Here is a 12,430-nt window from a genome sequence, read left to right on the forward strand (position 1 = left end):
CCTTGTTTAGTGTGTAAGTTAGGGAAACAAAATCCCCAACCAGACTGCATGGTGTGCTTGCTGTTACAGATCTCTGTACTGAAGCAGTCAAAGCAAGTTAGACAAGGCAAACTCCATGGACAGATGCAACGCAAATAATCTCTTGCTGTAGAATCACTGAATTGGAGGGCTCCTGTAGCCTTTCTCAACATGTGGATCCCCAGATGTTGTTGAACTACAACTTCCATCACCCCTAGCTAGCAAGACCAGAGCTCAGGCATGATGGGAGTTGTAGTCCAACAACATCTGGGGACCCACAGGTTGAGAACCGCTGCTGTAGGTCAACTAGTCTGCCTCCTGCAAGAAATCTGGAGCAAGTGCATTCCTAACAAAAGTCCAAAGTACTGACCTTAGTCCTTCGGGTAACTTGGTCTAGGCTGTTTACGGCTTCATACACTAATAGTTTCAACTTAGCTTGGTAATGAACTGGCAACCAGGGCAGAGCTTCATGCGCCTGATCCAAAGAATCAGAAAACTGTAGAATTGGAAGGGACCTCAAGCGTCATCTATAACTCAAGAGTCAACTACAGTGCAAGCGTGTTTAGGCCAAAAGCACTAGCTGCAACCATCTGCTGGATCAGGCCAATGGCCCATTTAATCTAGCTACCCATTCTCACAGTGGCCAACCAGATGCCTGAGGGAAACCTGGAAGTAAGAGTCGAGCACAAAGCACTCTTCCCTCCTAAGTTTCTAAGCAACTGATATTCAGAAGCATTGCCTGTGAAGGCAGAGCACAGCCAATGTGGCTAGAAGCCACTGATAGCCCTCCTTTCCATGAATTTGTCTAATCCTCTTTTAAAGCTATCTAAGCCGGCAGCCATCACTGCCTCCTGGGGGAGTGAAACCAAAGAATTTCCAGACCAATCTCAAGGGCAGTCCCACCTGGAGCATATTGCAGCCATCCAGTCTAGAGGTTAAGGATGTTGCTGCTTTGACATCTTGCCACAATCTGTTTTAGCTGTTTTTGGTATTGTGTTTTTAAAGTGTTTCAATGTGTCTTGGCACCTCGTGGTGAAAGGCAAGTAAAAGAAATCAAATTATTATTATTGCTATTAACAACCACAACACACACACACACACACACACAGAGAGAGAGAGAGAGAGAGAGAGAGAGAGAGAGAGAGAGTAATTAAAAGACTGCGATACCAGAGTAAAAAACAAAATCTCCTCAAAGCATAGAATCATATTAGTCCACAATGTAAAACCATAGTAATATACTATGAAAACATCTTAAGAGTTACGGGACATGACTGCTGTGTGTCCACTAAATACCTATCTGTAAGGTAGATGTGGGATCAGGAAGAAGTGTGGTCAGCAGCCATCTGGACCCCATTCCCCTGAATAATATGCAGATAGATATATCTATCTATAGATATATAAATATAGATATAACCTCTTAAAAAAACCACCCTGGTTGTTCTGTGCCACATTTCCTCCTTTAAATTCTGAAACACTCCTTTCTCTCTTTCTTTTATCCTTTCCCCTTCTTTTTTCTTCTTCCTTAAATCTATTTTATTTGGGAGCTAAATAAACATATCTCCATAAAAATAATTGCCTCAATATTATTAGTTCCCCAGTGCAGTCCAGTGACCATGCACAACCTGTGTGCATTCCATTTTTTTTAATTATTATTATTATTATTATTATTATTATTATTATTATTATTATTAATGTATTAATCATAAAGAAATAAGAATAAAGATGTTCACCCCACCACCGAGACCATTCCATTGTAATTATCTAACCTCCCAAAATTTCAACACCTCTTGTGATGGTTTGACCCTTTTCCGTTTTAACAGTACAGATTCTACAAACACTGTACACAGAATCCCTTCTTTTGTCTTCCTTTCCTCACCCCACCCTCCACTCCTCTGACCATTCCTACTGTGTCAGTCAATTCTACACTGTATTCCAGCAGGCAGGAAAATGGCCTTTTACAAATTTATCGTACAGCGTGCCTAGTAATTTGGGTCCTTTATAAATAAAATAGGATGGTGATAAATTCCTAAGGTGGAACCAGTCCAGTGAGGGGTTATAAGCCCAATTCAGCACCTCAGAAAAGCTTCACATTCCTTTTTCATTTTTTTAAGTAATACCTAGAGTTCAACTCATTATGATTTTCTAATACATTAACTGGGTTACTTGGGGAACCCAGCTGAGAACGAATCTCATTAGAAGAGTGATCCTGTAGAGCTGGTAGCCTATCAGTTGGAAAGAGTTCCTTCCTGAACATGTAACAAAGTGTGTTGATGTTCCTTCCATTTCAAATTGCATCGTGGGTTGCTCACAGATTTCTCTTCAAATGAAAGTGCTGTGGTTGTCCTTAATGGCCAGGGAACGGCTGATACCCATCTGGCCTGGATATCTAGTTACATTTACAAAATTAGGGAGTGGAGAAGAAACAGTAATGTCACAATGGTATAGTTGTAATCTTTGGTATTATCAGATAATAATTTAGTGGCAATCAGATTTATCCAACTGAAACTTTATTTCTCTCTATGGTATGACTTTAAACAGGTCTGGGATCCCTGAAACACCTATATATATATTGTAATGGTTATAAGGGGTTACTTGTGCATAAGTTGCCGTTACTTTCGGCTAGATTGCCTGGCTAACCATGCCTCGGCTGACAGCCTTTCACTCCGTGGCCGTTCAGTCGCTTGCAGAATCCGTCAGTGGGCGTTTCTTGAACCTCTTCCAGCATAGAAGTTGTTTGACGCCAAGTCTCCGCCTACTCTCCCTGCGCGGAACTCTTCTGCGCAAGGAAGGGGTGGGCAGAGGTGTGCTCGTGCTCTCTCCACTAGTTTCGGCCGAAGAGTCTTGGAGACCCCTCTCCAAATCCTCCATCTCCCTCCCTTCTCTACTGGTGTTGCGCTGAATTCCTTCCCCTCTGCTGGTCCCCTCTCCTGCATCGCTCGGGAGCCCTGCCTCCACCTCTCACTCCGATGTCAGTTCGCTGACATATATATATATATATATATATATGCATATATATATGTATATATATATATGTGTGTGTGTGTGTATATACACACAACTCTTATTATCCCTGAACTGCAGTGGTACCTCGTGTTAAGTACTTTATTCGTTCTGAAGGTCTGTTCTTAACCTGAAACTGTTCTTAACCTGAAGCACCACTTTAGCTAATGGGGCTTCCTGCTGCCACGCCGCTGGAGCACAATTTCTGTTCTCATCCTGAAGCAAAGTTTGTAACCTGAGGTACTATTTCTGGGTTAGTGGAGTCTGTAACCTGAAGCATCTGTAACCTGAAGTGTATGTAACCCGAGGTACCACTGTATTGGCCATGCTGGGACTAACAGGGAGCTGGACTCCAACAGCATTTATTCATTTGCAAAACAACAACAACCACCCAGTATTGCCATGTCATAAAATATCAGGACAGTTGGCATCATTAAAGCATTTTAAAAATACCAAACATTTTTTTAAAAGTTGACTGGCCAATAAAATGAAACAGTTGGGAAGACCTGTTGACACAAAAAGGTCTTCAAGAAAGTCAAAAGTGAGGGTGCCTGCTGGATCTCTGCTGGAAAAGAGGGCTCCACACAAAAGTCTGACTTCTAGTGGATGCTAGTTGGGCCTCTAACGTGCAGAGAATCCCACAGTGCTCCTCCAGATTATATTGGCGAGCGAACTCAGATATAAGAGTTCAAGTGGTCCTTAAGGTATCCTGGACACAAGCTCTCCGGGGCTTCTGGAGAGCAGTAGGTTTTCCCACCCCTGACTTTGCTGGAAGTCGGGGGGGGGAATTGTCCAGTAGCACCTTAGAGTCCTGCCCACCTAGCAGTTTGAAAGCACACCAGTGCAAGTAGATAAATAGGTACCCCTCCGGCGGGAAGGTAAACAGCGTTTCCATGCGCTGCTCTGGTTCGCCAGAAGCGGCTTAGTCATAGAATCATAGAATCATAGAATCATAGAATCATAGAATCATAGAATCATAGAATCATAGAATCATAGAATCATAGAGTTGGAAGAGACCACAAGGGCCATCAAGTCCAACCCCCTGCCAAGCAGGAAACACCATCAGACCACTCCTGACATATGGTTGTCAAGCCTCTGCTTAAAGGCCTCCAAAGAAGGAGACTCCACCACACTCCTTGGCAGCAAATTCCACTGTCTAACAGCTCTTACTGTCAGGAAGTTCTTCCTAATGTTTAGGTGGAATCTTCTTTCTTGTAGTTTGGAACCATTGCTCCGTGTCCGCTTCTCTGGAGCAGCAGAAAACAACCTTTCTCCCTCCTCTATGTGACATCCTTTTATATATTTGAACATGGCTATCATATCACCCCTTAACCTCCTCTTCTCCAGGCTAAACATGCCCAGCTCCCTTAGCCGTTCCTCATAAGGCATCATTTCCAGGCCTTTGACCATTTTGGTTGCCCTCCTCTGGACACGTTCCAGTTTGTCAGTGTCCTTCTTGAACTGTGGTGCCCAGAACTGGACCCAGTACTCCAGGTGAGGTCTGACCAGTGGCACTATTGCTTCCCTTGATCTAGATACTATACTCCTATTGATGCAGCCCAGAATTGCATTGGCTTTTTTAGCTGCCGCGTCACACTGTTGGCTCATGTGAAGTTTGTGGTCAACCAAGACTCCTAGATCCTTTTCACATGTACTGCTCTCAAGCCAGGTGTCACCCATCTTGTATTTGTGCCTCTCATTTTTTTTGCCCAAGTGCAATACTTTACATTTCTCCCTGTTAAAATTCATCTTGTTTGTTTTGGCCCAGTTCTCTAATCTGTCAAGGTCATTTTGAAGTGTGATCCTGTCCTCTGGGGTGTTAGCCACCCCTCCCAGTTTGGTGTCATCTGCAAATTTGATCAGGATGCCCTTGAGTCCATCATCCAAGTCGTTGATAAAGATGTTGAATAAGACCGGGACCAAGACAGAACCCTGTGGCACCTCACTAGTCACTCTTCTCCAGGATGAAGAGGAACCATTGATGAGCACCCTTTGTGTTCGGTCAGTCAGCCAGTTACAAATCCACTGAGTGGTAGCATAGTCAAGACCACATTTTACTACCTTCTTTACAAGAATATCATGGGGCACCTTGTCAAATGCCTAGTCATGCTGGCCACATGACCCGGAAGCTGCACACCAGCTCCCTCGGCCAGTAAAGCGAGATGAGCGCCGCAACCCCAGAGTCGTTCCTGACTCGACCTAATGGTCAGGGGTCCCTTTTCCTTTATCTTAGCACCTTAGAGACCAACTAAGTTTGTTTGTATAAGCTTTTGTGTGCATGCACACTTCTTCAGATACTGGAAGTGTAAATGCAAAGCAAATATAAGAGCATTACTGGATCACAGTGGCTGAGCAATGTGCCTTCAGGAAGCCCTCAAGGGATGCTTGTAGGCAATAACCCCCTCCTGGCTGCTATACAGAGACATACTGCCTGTTTGATCCCTGGGTCCTAGTCTGACACCTCTAATTACTTTGCCACACTTGCCCAAGAGTAAACAGCACACCTACCAGGCTGTAGGCTCCAATAAATTAAATGGGAATTTTCTTCTTAGTCAACCTGGTTAGAATTGTGCCATACATTCTGATCCCCGCATTATTCCTGGAGGTGCAGAGTACGAAAGCTGATAGCAGAATTTGCATAGATAGAATTCTGGCTGGTCACTGCTGGGTAGAGAATTCTGGATTAGGTGGACATTTTGCTGCTATAAAACAAAGAATGAAGATGATAATAATTTTGACAATTTCTGTTCAGCAGATTATCTGAAAGGATTCTGTTTTTGACTGAACGCGCTGCTCGCTCCTTCTTCATCCATTTGCACCCATTAAGGACTATTTTGCTGTGACTGTGTCCATCTCAAAAGGCACTTCTACACAGATTGGAAGCCAACTAGTAGGTAAGATAGATTTATATTCCATTGGTGGTGTTGATGGGGTGCTGCTGTGGTTTTCGGTTACATGAATCGCAATGAATCCGAGATGTGTACTTTTCAAAATAAAAATGCTTCCAGATATATATTCTGAATTGAGTAATCCCATTAACGTTACTGAGATGATACAGCAATGGTATCAAGAATCTGTTCTTGAATGGGTGGCTAATTCAAATGTATGTTTACTAGTGGTATCCATTATTAGTTGATTACTGTACATGTTATAACGCAAAGGGAACCCTCCCCTCCCGCCCCACAACAAGATTTCTAGGATCCTAAGTGTTGACATTTGAGGTTATACCTCCTATAAATTTTGTTGTATTGTTTGATTAACTGTTGTTCTTTAATTGGACTTGTTACCTGTTCAGCGTCCTTAGTGAGAAAAGGAGAGTTGGAATGAATGAATGAATGAAAGAAAGAAAGCATACTCTATCTGCTATGTGGAAAATTCTCACATATTTGTATATCTCATGGAGGTACATGATCATGAACTTAATAATCAATTGAGTGGATTTATTTCAGACTTTTATCCAGATTGTCTCTCTCTTTTTAGGGCTATCAGTTGTGGCGCAGAACCAAAATTCCTCTCTCTGTTTCACTGTCCTGTTCCATAGGGTGTTTCCCTTGTCCATTTTTGATGCAGGTATCTGCTCTGTTGAGAGTATTTGGCTGTGCAAACTTTTGGAGGAGGAGGAGATTTGAGCACTTAGAACTATTTTTTAAACAAAAACAACACCTGGTGATATAAGTCAACCCGCCCCCCATATCAGCTGTTTCACCCAACCCCTCAAAGCCCCTGAGAATATTAGTCTGAACCATTGCAGTCCACACCCTGCTTTCCCCAAAACGTACATCCACGCAGAATTCTTATGCAGATTCTTTTCTTTGCACATGCAGAGTTCCTTTGCTCCTTGGTGTGTATAACCTGTTATAAAAGTGGCTGTGCAAACTGATGTACTGATGAGCCAATTGACGGATGTTGAGTGTTTTCACTAGCTGCAGTTTGAAAATCTGCATCATTTTGCCAGGAATGCAGTGCTGAGCAATTTATCACTTGGATTTGCATTAGTAGCTACTAGTCATGATGGCTATGCTCTGTCTCTGTAGTCAGAGACAGTAATTAGTTTTTTAAACAACAACAACAATAAGTGGTGTATAATTTTTATGAAATAGGAAATAAATAAATAAATAATACTTGGATGCTGCTTACGGGTTCCCCACAGGTTGGCCACTATGAGAAAAGGATACTGGACTTAATGGACCATTGGCATGATCCAGTAGGCTCTTTTTACATTGTTGTGTTCTTGTGGTGCACACTCAGCCCTTTCCCCAATGCACCTCTGTCCTGGCCTGTGCAACAGGTTGTGTGTCCAACCTGCCAGTATTATTTTCCCCCAGCAGAAAGTAAACCTGAAAGAATCAGATGTAAGGAAAGTTTGAGACAATCAATCAGGATTCCGCACAACAGAACTGGCGATAACTTCACAGTGGAAATATATATTAAAAAAATGGGCAGCATGTCTGTAGAAGAGTAATTGCTTCTTCCCCATGAAGAACAGAATCTCTTCTCTACATATATACATCTTTCCATGGTTCAAATAAAATTTCCAGTGCTTATGCACACAAATATTCACAGGCTGCCAACCATGCTGTTTCATGTGGTGTTAATTTATAAGGTGTGTGTGCATGTGATAAATTGGAAGATGCACTAATTGTGTTCTTTTCTGCTTGCACTGCCTTCTCCGCAGGTTACTTAATTAATTGCTCACCTGCTTTCTGCTTTTAAAGCTATAAACTTTGCGCTTGCTCCTCCCTCTCCCCAAGCAGGTTAATTAGTTGAGTTGTAAGGTGTAGTCTCTTCCTTCTTTTCCCAGTCCCTTAGTCAGTATTGGTTTGCTGGACACGCCATTAATTACCACAGGGATGCAGCAATCAGTGTGCTCTCTTGTCATTCTAACAGCAGGCATGTCAATTTCATTTAGATTTTGTTAATTTCACCTCCTCTGGCAATTTCTCCATAGCTTAACTGACAACCTGATAGGGCTACTGTTTACAGAGAACTGGCAAAAGGAACTGGCTGACTCTGGATGGAGCATTGATAGGTGGAGAATGAAGGGTAAATTTGATTCATGGGAAACATGGGAAAATATAGTGCCTTTGGGTGGTTGTTTTTTTATTTGAACTTTTGCAGCCTTACCAAATTTTAATTGACGTATGATAAAATAAACAAGCCACAGTCTTACTTCCAAGGAATAGTAATTGTAACTTGTGGGGAACAACAACATTCCCTTGGTTATATATAAATATAAAAGGGGATAGCTAACATGTGTGTATCATGTACAGATACTAGATATTTGTGCAAAGAAGTAAACTTCCAGGCTTCTATCCTCTATCTGGAACAGTGATGTTCAATTTTTATTTTTATTTACTTTCCAGATTGAATAGTGCATTGAGGAATGCCTGCAGATTGGATACAGAATCCCACTGTGTTGCAGAAGATTCAGTGACTTATTTTAGGCCACAAACGTGCCTGCACACTGTCTTACCATAGTGGTACATGTTCTGGTTATCTCCCATTTGGGCTACTGCAATGTGCTCTGTGTGGGGCTAACCTTGAAGGTGACTCAGAAACTACAACAAATCCAGAATGTGGCAGCTAGACTGGTATGACAGACAGCTGAGCTAGAGCTAGACCATAATCTGGTGTTGCAGTATGTTGGAACTCCACCTGACTGCTGGAGCCTCTTTCTGATTGGCTACCAAGACAGCTAGCCAGAGGAGCATGGAGCTAGCACTTTGGGAGAGAAAATAAAAGGAGCATTTTCTGAGAGATGGTTCAGATTGTTTGGTGGAGAGAGTTAGAGAGTTGGCTCTGATCTGTGTATAGCATCCACTCCGAGGACAATATCTACTGCTAGAGAAAGGAGACTCTGAGCTTAGATTGGAAGACAGTGTGTGGTGTCTTGCGAGAGTATTCAGACAGGTGGAGGGCTGAGTTCAAGCAAGGAGGAGCAGAGCTGTGAGAATACAGTCTACATGGGTCTCATTTCAGTCAGGAGCGGAGTGATCTTCTAGAAAGAGAAGAAACCCTAACCAGTTAAGTGGGGTGTGGAGATCCCCTAGGTCTGCTATACTATTCAAAGTACCTCAGGAGTATAATTGTTAGAAGGTTGGGAATCTGACAGAAAATACCCCCTCTTTTAAGAACCAAATTGTTAAGCTGCAGCACCTATGTAATTAAGCTGAGGAACTGAAGTGAAAGAACTGGAAATAAGCTAAGCATTTACCATCTAGTTTAGAAACCTGCAACTGAAGAGTAGTAACTGAAATAAGCAACTGAAGTTTAAAAGAAGCTCTGCTGGGCGTGCAGATGGGCCACAGACTTTCCAACAGCAACTGGGGGGTGGGCCACTTCTGTTGACCTGCATCTTGACGTGGTCCAGATCCCATTTGTGACCCCTTCAGCTCTTCATCTGGAGGCTGATAATGGATATGCACCCAGTGCCTGAGCCAAATCTTACCTACATCTGTAATCAATAAAGCTGTGGCCAATTTTCAATCCCAGTTGTCAGTGGCGGCGGGGAGAGCTGTGAGTGAGTCCGCAAAAAGAATGTGAGTGAAGAAGAGGAGTGCAATTTTAATAAATAGCGAAAAAGAAAACAAAAAAACCCGCTCTTTTTAATAAGTGGATTATTAAAGTATAGCACATTCTGCAAGTACAAAATGAGCCCATTTCATTTCTATGCTTGCTGGCAACCTACTGCCTACCAAGGTAGTAACAACAGCTGTAAGTTGGAGACTTTGGGGTCTCAAGCTCATTATCCAGATGGATGATGTCTATCCAATTAAATTTTATTGTTGAAGAATGGAAGGGGATGGAGGAGCAAACATCCCGTTAACTGGTTTTGCTCCATAATGTACCTGAAGAGTGAATTATATCTTTGCAGTTCAAAACACCTCTAATTAATTTGTAGAGGTGTTCCTCTTCTTTTGTGACCTGGTAATAAACAAGCAATTGAGGTTGCTGGGAAGAAGAAGGAGCCTTGTTAAAAAGCGTATAGCCCTGTGTCTGTGCGGAAAGATTGGGAAAGTGCAGAGTTCAGTTGTGGCGATGTCAAACTTCATTCCCTTCCTGAGAAGCTAATTGAGAGTTATATTGGAGGTGTAAGAGAGCCATTGAAATAAATGAGAGAGATGGACCACTCCAAAAGAGATATAAGTGAATTAGAACTGATGAACCTGATTAGAGTGGATTCACTGTGTCACTTTAAATACACTCCAGCCTCATTCATCTTGTTGCACCTGATCTGTCATTGCAGGACCACTTACAAAGTGTTTCAAACAGTTTAACTTGATGATGGATTATTTCATGTTTTGTATGCTGGGAAGGGATTTGATTGAAGGGCAATCCATTTGATAAAAGAGCGGTCGATTCCAGTCCCTGGTCTGCACCGTTTTTGACTTCTGACTGGTGCAGCCACCGCCGAGCTCAAACTCCATGCAAGAGTTTTGTACAGCTGGCAAGGGACCAGCTGCTCTAAATTTATCCGGATTATACAAATGGCAGGACTCCCCTGACCTACTAAGCCAAAAGTGTTGTCTCTTTCTCGCTATTTAATATTCATGAAATGCACTGTAGCTGGGAAGGGAAAGGAAGTGTGATGTTCTTCTTTTTTCGGAGAGGAAGAATGAAAGACAGGATGCTGGAGGAGGTTAGATACCCTTCCAACAATGAAGCTGCATAATCAAAATCGGAGGCCTCTAACAGCATCTTTGAACCAGAGCAGGGAGTTGGTAGATCTGATCTCGGAGCTTCATGCATCTGATCACAGAGCTGTAAAAACAGATAGGCAGACTTTGTTTTATGACAGTGGTTCTCAAACGTTTTTCTCTGGGCCACAGTTTCAGAATAAAAACTTGCTTGTGCCACACCGGGGTTTTTTAATTGATAAGAAATATATTGGGGGGCAGGGACGCGGATGGCACTGTGGGTTAAACTACAGAGCCTAGGGCCTGCTGATCAGAAGGTTGGTGGTTTGAATCCCGTTGCTTGGTCCCTGCTCCTGCCAACCTAGCAGTTTGAAAGCACGCCAAAGTTCAAGTAGATAAATAGGTACCACTCTGGCGGGAAGGTAAACGGCGTTTCCGTGTGCTGCTCTGGTTCGCCAGAAGCGGCTTAGTCATGCTGGCCACCTGACCCAGAAGCTGTACGCCGGCTCCCTCGGCCAATAAAGTGAGATGAGCGCCGCAACCCCAGAGTCGGTCACGACTGGACCTAACGGTCAGGGGTCCATTTACCTTTATATGGGGGGGGGGGGCAACAACTCCTAGCAGTGCTTGATTTATAACCTAGAACACAACTACTTTATAATGTGATCAGGGGACTTTCAGAAAGTATAAAACAATGCAGCTACATAATAACATGAATCATTCCCAAAATATAATTATAAATGAGTCTTCTGCAGCAATTTGTCCAAATAGTGATTCTGGATCACAACTAGGATTGTCCTCAGAATTATAGGCTCTTGCTCTCATTTTGAAAAGATATCTATCCATTCTGTGTTGTTGTGTTTTTTTAAAAAATGATACTACAGTGGTACCTCGGTTTACATACGCTTCAGGTTACATACGCTTCAGGTTACAGACTCCGCTAACACAGAAATAGTACCTCGGGTTAAGAACTTTGCTTCAGGATGAGAACAGAAATTGTGCTCCAGCGGCGCGGCAGCAGCAGTGGGAGGCCCCATTAGCTAAAGTGGTGCTTCAGGTTAAGAACAGTTTCAGGTTAAGAACGGACCTCCGGAACGAATTAAGTACATAACTAGAGGTACCACTGTAATAATATATGACACTGAAATCTTTAAATGTTTCTTTTATTATTATTTAATTTTCAGTTTTACAATTTAAAATACTCGTTTTGCATCCTTAAGATATTAATGACTCCCCTTCTTCTCTTTCCATGGTTAATTTTACATAAAAATCTTTAAATGTTTCTATGATTGTGCTTGAATCTACCCACCACACTTGCCATCCTCTCCCACCACATTAATATGGCACGCCACATCCTTTGAGAACCACTGTTTTATGATATGAAACACAAGATGGCCATTTCTGTCAACCTACCCAGAAAAACAAGAACATCCCATTTTCGCCTCACAAGAGTGGGGCTGCCATTTTGGGTGTCTTGCTCTCTCGTGATTTCGGAATGAGATCTCGCCCCCCCCCCAAAAAAAAAATCTTTTCTCAGGTCCGCAATCTCACACAATGCCCCCAAACACATTTTTCTTCTGGGTCTGCTATTTTTTGCAGGTCATGTGATGCATGCAGGATTTCATACCTGGAAGATGGTGTCCCAGAATTGGACTGTGTTGTTTTGAAGGTTATGGATGTCATCTGCTCCCTTCGAAATGTGAATCTCATTTCACAGGAATATAGAAAGTTGCCTTATACAGAGTCAGACCATTGCTCAGTCTTTAGCATATGCA

General features: G+C 42.6%; 1 protein-coding gene across 4 annotated transcripts in view; it reads left to right on the forward strand.

The window, feature by feature from the left end:
- The window catches only part of CNTN5 (contactin 5), a 685,915-nt gene that overhangs the window by 206,431 nt on the left and 467,054 nt on the right, over positions 1-12,430 (forward strand). For 3 of the 4 annotated variants that reach the window (XM_079973412.1, XM_079973415.1, XM_079973414.1), the window contains exon 2: positions 5,774-5,912. The gene's annotated coding sequence lies outside the window, so the exon portion shown is untranslated. Of the gene's footprint in view, positions 1-5,770; positions 5,913-12,430 lie in introns of all 4 variants that reach the window. The other variant, XM_079973413.1, reaches the window with a different exon arrangement.

This window comes from Podarcis cretensis, assembly GCF_951804945.1.
Source record: "Podarcis cretensis genome assembly, chromosome: 4".
NCBI lineage: Eukaryota > Metazoa > Chordata > Lepidosauria > Squamata > Lacertidae > Podarcis > Podarcis cretensis.